General features: G+C 32.7%; 1 pseudogene; it reads right to left on the bottom strand.

Moving 5' to 3' along the window:
- The window catches only part of LOC139871314 (glucose and ribitol dehydrogenase-like), a 42,117-nt pseudogene extending 30,907 nt beyond the window's left edge, over window positions 1-11,210 (bottom strand).
- Between the last annotated feature and the right edge of the window lie 370 nt (window positions 11,211-11,580).

Genomic DNA, 11,580 nt, shown 5'->3' on the forward strand with positions numbered 1-11,580 from the left:
ATTCTCCCCACACTTAGTTAGCTGTGGAGTTGAAATTGTGATTAACTTCGTTGTCAACTTCCATCGGATCATGTACGTAATGTTTAACTCTGTGATCATTAACTTTAAATTCAATTCCATTTGAATTTATTAACTCTATTGTTCCGTATGGGAAAACTCTTTTGACTATAAATGGTCCAGACCATCTTGATTTCAATTTTCCAAGAAATAGCTTGAATCGTGAATTGAAAAGAAGAACTCTGTCTCCTTCTTTAAATTCTTTTGAACTTCTGATTCTTTTATCATGCCATTTCTTCATTCTTTCCTTATAGATTAACGAATTTTCGTATGCTTCATGTCTCAATTCTTCTAATTCGTTTAGTTGGCTTAACCGTAGACGTCCAGCTTCATGTAAATCAAGATTACATGTCTTCAAAGCCCAAAATGTTTTGTGTTCAATTTCTACTAGAAGATGACATGCTTTTCCGTAAACGAGTTTAAAAGGTGTGGTTCCAATTGGAGTTTTGTAGGCTGTTCTAAAAGCCCAGAGTGCATCCTCCAATTTCATGGACCATTCCTTCGGATTTGATCCTACGGTTTTCTCTAGAATACGTTTTAAAGCTCGGTTGGTATTTTCAACTTGTCCACTTGTTTGTGGATGATAAGCAGTGGAGATTTTATGAGTTACTCCATATCTTTTGAGAACTTTCTCAAGTTGATTGTTACAAAAATGAGTACCCCGATCACTTATTAAAGCTTTCGGTGTTCCAAACCTTGCAAAAAGACGTTTTAAAAAGTTGACTACAACTAGTGCATCGTTAGTTGGGAGAGCTTGTACTTCCGCCCATTTAGATACATAATCAATGGCAACGAGAATGTAGAGATTATTATGAGATTTTGGAAATGGACCCATAAAGTCAATACCCTAAATGCCAAATACTTCACATACTTGAATGACATTTTGTGGCATTTCATCACGTTGACTTATTTTTCCAGTCCTTTGACAAGCATCACATAATTTGCAAAGAAGGTGTGCGTCTTTGAAAATTGTAGGCCAATAGAATCCACAATCGTAAACTTTTCTTGCTGTGAGCTGAGGCCCATAATGCCCTCCTGTTGGTCCTGTATGACAATGGTTTAAGATTTGACTAGCTTCATCTCCGAATACACATCGGCGTATTATTCCATCGGGACAACTTTTAAACAAATGTGGATCTTCCCAGAAATAGTGTTTTATATCACTAAAGAATTTCTTTCGTTTTTGGTACGATAATCCTTTTTCAAGGAATCCACATACTAAGTAGTTTGCATAGTCTGCAAACCATGGAATTTTATTATAATCTATCTTCAATAGATATTCATCAGGAAAGTTGTCTTGTATGGTCGATTCATTTAGAACTTCTAATTCGGGATTTTCAAGACGAGAAAGATGATCAGCGGCGAGATTTTCTGCTTCCTTTTTATCTCGGATTTCAATATCGAACTCTTGTAAGAGTAAGATCCAACGGATTAATCTTGGTTTGGCATCTTGTTTCAAAAATAGGTATCTAAGAGCAGAATGGTTGGTATAGACCACCGTTTTAGCTAGAACGAGATATGAACGAAATTTGTCAAAAGCAAAGACAATAGCAAGGAGTTCTTTTTCAGTAGTCTTGTAATTCATTTGTGCTCCTTGTAACGTCTTACTAGCATAATATATAGGTTGAAATTATTTTTCAATCCTTTGTCCTAAAACGGCTCCCATTGCAAAATCAATTGCATCGCACATAAGTTCGAATGGTAGATTCCAATTTGGAGTTATCATGATCGGCGCATTAGTGAGTTTTTCTTTAAGAATATTAAAAGATTTTATGCATTCATCTGAAAAGATGAATGGAGCATCCTTTTCTAGGAGTTTATTCATAGGAGTGGCAATTTTAGAAAAATCTTTTATGAAACGTCGGTAAAAACCGGCATGCCCTAGAAAACTCCTAACTCCTCTAACATTGGTGGGATGTGGAAGTTTAGCAATTACATCTACTTTAGCTCTATCCACTTCAATTCCTTCCTTTGAAATTTTATGACCAAGAACGATGCCTTCTTTAACCATGAAATGGCATTTCTCCCAATTAAGTACTAGATTTGATTGTTCGCATCTAATAAGCATTCGTTCAAGATTAACTAGACACGATTTAAATGTATCACCGAAGACTGAAAAGTCATCCATGAAAACTTCCATGCATTCTTCTATCATGTCGTGAAAAATTGCCATCATGCACCTTTGAAAGGTTGCAGGGGCGTTGCAAAGTCCAAATGGTATGCGTTTGTAAGTAAAAGTACCATAAGGGCACGTGAATGTGGTTTTCTCTTAATCCTCGGGTGCTATTGGAATTTGAAAGTATCCAGAAAAACCATCAAGAAAACAATAGTAACTATTTTCGGCTAATCTTTCTAACATTTGATCAATGAAAGGTAAGGGAAAGTGATCTTTTCTGGTGGCGTCATTTAATTTTCTATAATCAATACAAACACGCCATCCTGTTACACTCCTAGTAGGAATAAGCTCATTTTTCTCATTTGTGATGACAGTCATGCCACCCTTCTTAGGTACGCATTGAACTGGGCTTACCCATGGACTATCAGAAATTGGATAAATTAAACCTGCATCTAGCAGTTTAATAATTTCTTTCTTAACAACATCTTGCATATTAGGATTTAGTCTTCGTTGGCGTTGCACATACGTTTTATGACCTTCTTTCATAAGGAATTTATGTGTGCAATACGAAGGACTTATTCCTTTAATATCATGAATTTTCCATGCAATAGCTGGTTTATGAGCTTTTAGCACAGAAATGAGTTGAGATTTTTCATTTTTAGTAAGAGAAGACGATATTATTACAGGTAATTTAGATTCACCATGTAAATAAGCGTATTCCAAATGGTTTGGAAGTGGCTTTAATTCTAATGTCGGTGGTTCTTCTATCGATGATTTATATCGATATCTGTCTTCTTCTTTTAGCATTTGAATTTCTTCTGTTGTTGGTTCATATCCATTAGCCATAAGTGTAGCTAACATTTCAGTTTCATCAATTAGTTCAGTTCTTTCTCCTAAAGAACATTCTCCTGTTCCTTGTAATTCTGGAAATTCTTCTAACAATTCTGCATGTGAATCTATAGTTTGAATATAATAACATGTATCATCTGCAGATTGCGGTTGTTGCATGGCTCTATCAACTGAAAAGGTAACACTCTCGTCCTCTATACTTAGGGTCAGTTTCTTACCGAACACGTCTATTATTGCTTTAGCCGTGTTTAAGAATGGTCTTCCTAAAATGAGAGGTACTAGAGAATCTTCTTCCATATCCAGAATAACAAAATCTACTGGAAATACTAAAGTACCAACTTTAACTAGCATGTTCTCCATTATCCCTCTAGGATATTTTGCTGATCTATCGGCTAGTTATATGCTTATTCGTGTTAGTTTCAATTCTCCAAGGTCTAGTTTAGCGTATAATGAATATGGCATTAAATTTATACTAGCACCTAAGTCTGCCAATGCTTCTATTGAACTAAGACTTCCCAGAAAACATGGAATTGTGAAACTTCCTGGATCTGATAATTTTTCTGGTATCTTATTCAACAGCACTGCAGAACGATTAACATTCATAGTAACAGCCGAGAGTTCTTCCATTTTCTTTCTATTCGTGATTAGATCTTTCAAGAATTTAGCATAACTAGGCATTCCTGAAATCACATCAATGAAAGGAAGATTTACATTTATCTGTTTAAACATATCCAAGAATTTGGATTGCTCGGCTTCAAGTTTCTCTTTTCTCATTTTACTCGGGTAAGGAAGTGGTGGTTGGTATGGTTTAACATAAGGTTTAGCCTTAACTGTGTTATCTTCATTAACCTTTTCAACTACCGGTTCTTTTTCCTTATCTTGATCAGATTGTGGTTCTTGTGGAGTAGGAATAGCTTCATCAGAAATTACAGGTATTTCAGGTGGTTTAAGTGTAATACCACTTCTCGTGGTAATGGCTTTAGCTGTTTCATTCCGAGGGTTAGCATTTGTATCACTAGGTAGACTTCCCGGTTTTCTTTCACCTATCAACCTTGCTAGGTTGCTCACTTCTTGTTCCAAATTTTGAATAGAATCTTGTTGATTTCTAAATGCTTGAGCATTTTGTTCATTGGTTTGTTTCTGAGATGTGAAAAATTGAGTTTGAGATTCAACTAGCTTCGACATCATATCTTCTAAATTTGGCTTTTTATCATCGATTTGTGGTGGTTTATTTTGAAAATTAGGTCTTTGCTTATTGTAAGTATTGTTGGATACTTGTTGATTGCTAGGACCTTGTTGGTTGTTGTATGGAACATTTCGATTATAATTCTGATTTTGATTGTAAATTGGTCTTGGCGGTTGATAATTATTCTGATAATTATTTCCAGGCCTTTGGTTTATGTATGAAACATTCTCCCTTTGTTCCATTGTTAGTTCAATACTGAGACAATCTTTTGTTAAATGTGGTCCTCCACATTGCTCACAACTAATTCGTATTGAGTGTATATCCTTAGTCATCTTTTCCATTCGTCTCTCGACAACATCTATCTTTGCAGAAATAGAATCTAAGTCATGGCTAGAATCGGCTCTAGCTGCTTTAGATGATCTAAAGATATCTTTTTCTTGATGCCACTCATGTGAGTGGGAATCAGTGTTATCAATAATTTTGTAAGCGTCAGTTGCTGTTTTCTTCATAATGGAACCACCAGCTGCTATATCGATGTCTTTTCTTGTAGTGATGTCGCATCCTTGGTAGAATATTTGTACTATTTGACAAGTGTCTAAACCATGTTGTGGACATCCACTCAATAACTTTCCAAATCTTGTCCAAGCCTCATATAAAGTTTCATTTGGCTTTTGTGTGAACGTAACAATTTCTCCTTAAAGTCTCACGGCTTTAGATGCCGGAAAGAATTGTTTAAGAAAATTTTTAACTAAAACGTCCCATGTATCAATCGCCCCTTCAGGTAACGATTCTAACCAATCTTTGGCTTCTCCCTTTAAAGTCCAGGGAAATAACATGAGATATATCTGTTCATCCTCCACTTCTCGGATTTTAAATAGTGTACAGATCCTATTAAAGGTACGAAGATGTTCATTTGGATCTTCCTTCGGCGCACCACTAAATTGGCATTGATTTGTCACCATGTGTAGAATTTGTCCTTTGATTTCATAATCTGGTGCATTAATGTCTGGTTGAGTAATTGCGTGACCTTGGCCAGTCTGTTTAGCTCTCATTCAGTCTTCCATACTTAGAGGTTCCAGATTCTCCATAATTAAATTTGTTGAATCTGAATCACTATAGGATTCTGATTTAATGGTTGGTTCCTCAACAATCTCTGTTTGAATGATTGGTGGTTCCGGAGGAAAGATTAATGGTTCAGGCTCTCTGAATTGTCCCTGAATATTCTCCGGATTCTCAATTGTGAGGTCGGGTTCAAAAAATGGATTATCGGAAATTTGAATTGGAGTACTTGTTCGACTAGATGACGATTCTAAAGAAAAATCAACGGCGACAATATTTGCTAGATGTCTTGATCGAGTTACAGGTGGTGAACGTACAAAAGGTGGTGAACGTTTTGCTCGGTGCATTCACTGAATATCCTATTAGTTATAAAAGATAAAAATTATTTAAGTTATCAAATTAATAGACTTTTCTGCTTTTGCCCACGTTTCGAATAGCCAATAGATGCAGCAGGGAGCCAGAACCCTTTAAATCGGAAGCTCACAACTCAGCCACTAACAAATTCAACTATTACTACGAAGCAGAAAATTTGGATGTCTATCAATTTAACCGCTTAAAATAATTTTTCGTTGAAATTTAAAGAAATTTTAGATAAGAAATAGAAAAAATCTAAGTCCTAAAAACTAGATCGGTGAGAAATAAGAAAGAAAAAGAGCACGTCGAAAAACGTCAAAAAATAAAAGGTCGGAAAATAATAGGCGTCTAAAAATAAAAATAAGGAAGTAGCGCGTCGAAACTTAAAAAGGAACTAAAAAACTAAGAATTAAAAGTTGCGTCTAAAAATATTAAAGCTTAAAAGAAAAACTATATCCCAATGGCAATAACTTAAAAAGGTACTAAAATAAAAAAAATGGCGTCGCAAAATTCTAAAGCACCTAAATCTTAGTCTAAAGAAAAAGCACTTAAGGGATTTTACGGCAAAGCCTAGAAATAAAAATAACTATGGCAAATACTATGACTTAAAACTAAATACGAGCGAAAAATACAAATATTACGCTAAAAACAAATAAAAAGATACAAAATATAAAAATAAACTTAAGGTTGCAAAAAGTACAATTTTATAAAAATATTATTTTTATATTATTTATTTTATAAAAGTATTAATTTTTATATAATTTATAAAACTAAATAAACTAAATAAAACAAACTAATTAAAAATAATACTAAATAATTAAATAATCTAAACCTAATTAGGGTTATAATAATAATAATTATAATATACTCCGTAATTAATGCGATTTAGGGTTTACTGTGGCGTGTCAGACAGGGCCATGCGATCGCATGGTCCTCACGTTAAAAATCCATGCGATCGCATGGATAAGGATTTCGGGCCAGGCTTTGGGCTGCTACAGTACCGGGCCTCGAGTGTTTATTTTTTTTTCTGTTTTAATAAATAATGATATAAATAAATAAAAACTTGTATTTTAAAAATAAAAATAAAAATAAAGAAACTTTATAATTTTATATATATATATAACAAACTATTAAAAATATATAAATATTTTGTTTTTCAATTTATATTTTTGTATTAAAACGTATTTTTACAAAAAAGTATTTTTACAAAAACGTATTTTTACAAAAGTAAACTAAATTTTTTTTATATATATTTAGCGTTGCGCTTTCGGCGTTTTAGCTCTCCCCGGCAGCAGCGCCAAAAATACTTGATGTTTTTGCGAGGTGTACTAGGAAATAGTATTATTTTTACAACGAAATACTATTAAATACGATACAATTTTACACAAGATATTTATTTATTTATATAATGGATATACCTAAACCTTGCTACAACACTTATAGGCAGTGTACCTAATCGTACAGTAGTGTAGTTTTTAGTAAGTCCGGTTCGTTCCACAGGGAAAATTAAACAAGCTTAACGCTATATTAGTTTTAATCTTACAAAAATACAAATATATATATAAGTAATATTATTATTATAAAAGGGGGGGTTTTTACCGTTTAATGACCGGTTTGTCGATTTTAAAACTTTTAGTCGCAGTTAAAACCTAATGTAAAATATTAAAAATAAATATAACTTAATTTAAAGCGTAAAGTAAATAACGATAATGAAATTGCGATAAATAAAAGTGCGATAATTAAAAAGTACGATAATTAAAAGTGCAATTAAATACAATGGCAATAAATAAAAGTGCGATAATTAAAAGTGCAATTAAATATGAAATAAAAGAATTATGCTTATTTAAACTTCCATAATCATGATGTTTGACGTGTTGATTTTTAGTTTATTCTCATGGGTTAATTGTCCTTTGTCCTGGATTATTCGATATGTCCATACGGATTTGTCCATAATAGTCCATCAGTCATAATCATAAAGTGCGAAAGTCTTCGTCAAATTATTCTTATTCCCGATGTCAAATATTCCAACTAATTGGGGATTCGAATTGTAACAAGGTCTTAATACTTTGTTTAATGAATACACCAGGTTATCGACTGCGTGTAAACCAAGGTTTTACTATTTTGTTAACAATTACACCAATTACCCTTGAATGTAATCCACCCCTGTTTCAATAAGTCTATTAACTATTAATCCAGTTCCGTGTCCGGTAAAATGAACAATTATTGGTATTTATAGATATCCCGCCCACCGTACCCAGTCAAGCGTATGTGGTTATATATAAATACGTAAAATTATAAGTCTATATATTAAATTAACGAGGTATCGTTTAGTTAATATAAAACCCATTAATAGCCCATAGTCTAATTTCCACAAGTGTCGTTCTTTTGTCCAAACCCCAATTATGGTACAAAGCCCAATTACCCAATTTTAGTATTTAGCCCAATATCATGATTATTTCGGCATTAAATAAGCATAATAATAACTTAGCTACGAGACATTAATTTAAAAATAACATTAACCATAACTTACAGTGATTAAAAATAGCGTAGCGTTACACGGACAGAATTTCAACTTACACCCTTACAACATTCGCTAACATACCCTTATTATTAGAATTTAAAATTAAAATTAAAATTAAAATATAATATATATATATATATATATATATATATATATATATATATATATATATATATATATATATATATATATATATATATATATATATATATATATATATATATCTCTTTACGTATGAATGAGAAGAGAAAAAGATGTGTTTTAGGTTCGTGCAAAGCCTGCCTTTTATAGGCATGTGGCCAGAAAAAGGCCTCCATGTGATCGCATGGTTTTAAAACTGTCAGGCCATGCGATCGCATGGCATGCTTTTCCAACTCACATGAGCTTGTTTCTTCTGCCGACGGTTTTTTATAAATAAATATAATATATAAATAATTTTAAGAATTATTTAAATATTATATTATATTTATGTGCATAGTTGACTTGTAATTTTTAGTCCGTTGCGTCGAGCGTTGAGAGTTGACTTTGGTCCCGGTTCCGGTTTTTCGAACGTCCTTGCGTACAATTTAATATCTTGTATTTTGCGTTTCGCTTCTTGTACTCTTGTAATTTTGAGACGTTTCTCATCAATAATTTGAACCACTTTGATTGTACTTTGTACTTTTGAGCTTTTTGGTCGTTTGCGTCTTCAATTCTTCGAATCTGTCTTTTGTCTTCACCTTTTATTATTTAAACGAATATCACTTGTAAATAGAACAATTGCAACTAAAAGCTTGTCTTTCTTGAGGGATAATGCTATGAAATATATGTTCGTTTTTAGCATTATCATTATCACTAATAGAATTATTAACATTATTATTTTTATTAGTAATATTAAGTATTGTCAATATTATCATTTTACCATTACAAATATCATTTTAGTATTATTACAAATACTAGTTTTAACAAACAAACGATATATGTATTTAATACATATAACATAATAAAATTCAATATTTTTTTATACAAAATGAACATATAAAACATATATATATATATATATATATATATATATATATATATATATTAACATAAAAATGATATAACTAATATATTTATATATATGTGTGTTCAATTACATCTATGAATATTAATAAATATACAAATGATATAGGTTCGTGAATCCGAGGCCAACCCTTCATTGTTCAGTTTCGTCGTATGAATATTTTTACTACAAAATATTGGATAGTGAGTTTCATTTGCTCCATTTTTAAATGCTTTTGCAATATATATTTTTGGGACTGAGAATACATGCGCTGCTTTTATAACTGTTTTACGAAATAGACACAAGTAAATGAAACTACATTCTATGGCTGGATTATTAAACCGAATATGCCCATTTTTAGTCTGGTAATCTAAGAATTAGGGAACAGACACCCTAATTGACGCGAATCCTAAAGATAGATCTATTGGGCCCAACAAGCCCCATCCAAAGTACCGGATGCTTTAGTACTTCGAATTTATCATGTCCGAAGGGAGTCCCGAAATGATGGGGATATTCTATATGCATCTTGTTAAGGTCGGTTACCAGGTGTTCAATCCATATGAATGATTTTTGTCTCTATGCATGGGACGTATATTTATGAGAAATAGAAATGAAAATCTTGTGGTCTATTAAAATGATGGAAATGATTGATTATGATAAACTAATGAACTCACCAACCTTTTGGTTGACACTAAGCATGTTTATTCTCAGGTATGAAAGAAATCTTTCGCTGTGCATTTTCTCATATTAGAGATATTACTTGGAGTCATTCATGACATATTTCAAAAGACATAGCATTCGAGTCGTTAAGTTCATCAAGATTATTATTAAGTCAATTATAGTTGGATATATTATGAAATGGTATGCATGCCGTCAACTTTCGATGTAATGAAAGTTTGTCTTTTAAAAACGAATGCAATGTTTGTAAAATGTATCATATAGATGTCAAGTACATCGCGATGTAACCAAATGTAATGTATTTGTTCGGATGAATTAGGACGGGTCATTAGAATTGTCGCACCCTCTTTAGCAAAATGGTAACAAACGGACCTTCAAATACCCGAATCTCCACCTGTCACCAATGCCACCTTACCCTGAACCAAGGAACAAAATTTTTATGACTTGACCCAAATTAAAATTATAGATAGTTAATTTGTTTCATATGCCTATTATCGTAAATATAGAAATTTTGTTTCATATGCATCTAATATATCTATAAACCAATGGTGGATCTAGGAATCGTAGTCACATGTGTCACTAGTTAAAAGCTTAAAATTTTTTACACTATCCAATGGTGTCACTCAAAAAATTTTACACAATCCAATGATATCACTAGTTAAAACCCAAGATTTTTTACAGTATATCGCTTATTTTACTGTTAGCCCATGCTACCAGTGGTTACATAATAGATCCACCCTTGCTATAACCCTCTATCATTTTTATTTTTTGTCGGGATAGATTGTCATAACAACTACCATGAAAATCAAAGGGCTTTTGGTCTGCTGTATCAACGAAACTCATCAGGTTGTGAGTTCGAGTCCCATTGTAGACAAAAAAGGTGTGTGTGTTTGATGTTCCCAAAAAAAAAATACCATGAAATAGTAAATAAAAATAAATGGTTATTACACGGAGTTTGCCAGAACCCTTGTAATTCGGGTTGGCGTATTGAGGAAGAGGATTCATGAGATATTCTTTTCCAGGCTGCGAATGCTGGTGTTGAGGTGGAAATCGTCTTTCGTCTTCCTTGTGCATTGCCTGAGGCTAAAACATGGTCATCAAATTAATTTCTTCTTCTTTTTTTTTTTTTTTTTTTTTTGGTAAAAAAATATGTGATCAAAAGATAATAAGAAGATGATATTAAAATGACCTTAAAGGTGTGAATAGTAGAATGATCACGCCTTTGAAGACTTGTGATTGCTGGTCTGACACCATTACTATTAGTACGTGAACCCAACAAGCTCGGTGACTGTAAACATGACTTCCCTATGATTGAAATCCTGCGAAAAGCAGAGACACCTGACTGCATCATCACCAAGTATGACATTAATAATGGTTGATAAATGAATGAATGAACATCAGTGTAATATAATTTATATATACACACGTTAATACAGTGGCGGAGCCAGGATTACAACTGGTTGGTGTCACAAAATAACATCGAAATATATTGTCGTAAAACGCTCGGGGGCTCGATTACCTGATGTTTACCCTCTATGGGGAGGCAATGTACTCGTTCATAGGTGGTTTTCTCGCTTAAAAACTATGATTAAGTACAAAACGACTATTCGTAGGCCCTACTTTTCTTGCCGGAAAAGTATCATGATAATATCAAGTAAATTAGATTTATCAAACTGCACAATTAAACACAAAACTTAAAATTAATAACCCTATAAATTTTAATGGGGATTTACGAT

This window comes from Rutidosis leptorrhynchoides, chromosome 10 (genome assembly GCF_046630445.1).
Source record: "Rutidosis leptorrhynchoides isolate AG116_Rl617_1_P2 chromosome 10, CSIRO_AGI_Rlap_v1, whole genome shotgun sequence".
NCBI classification, from domain to species: domain Eukaryota; kingdom Viridiplantae; phylum Streptophyta; class Magnoliopsida; order Asterales; family Asteraceae; genus Rutidosis; species Rutidosis leptorrhynchoides.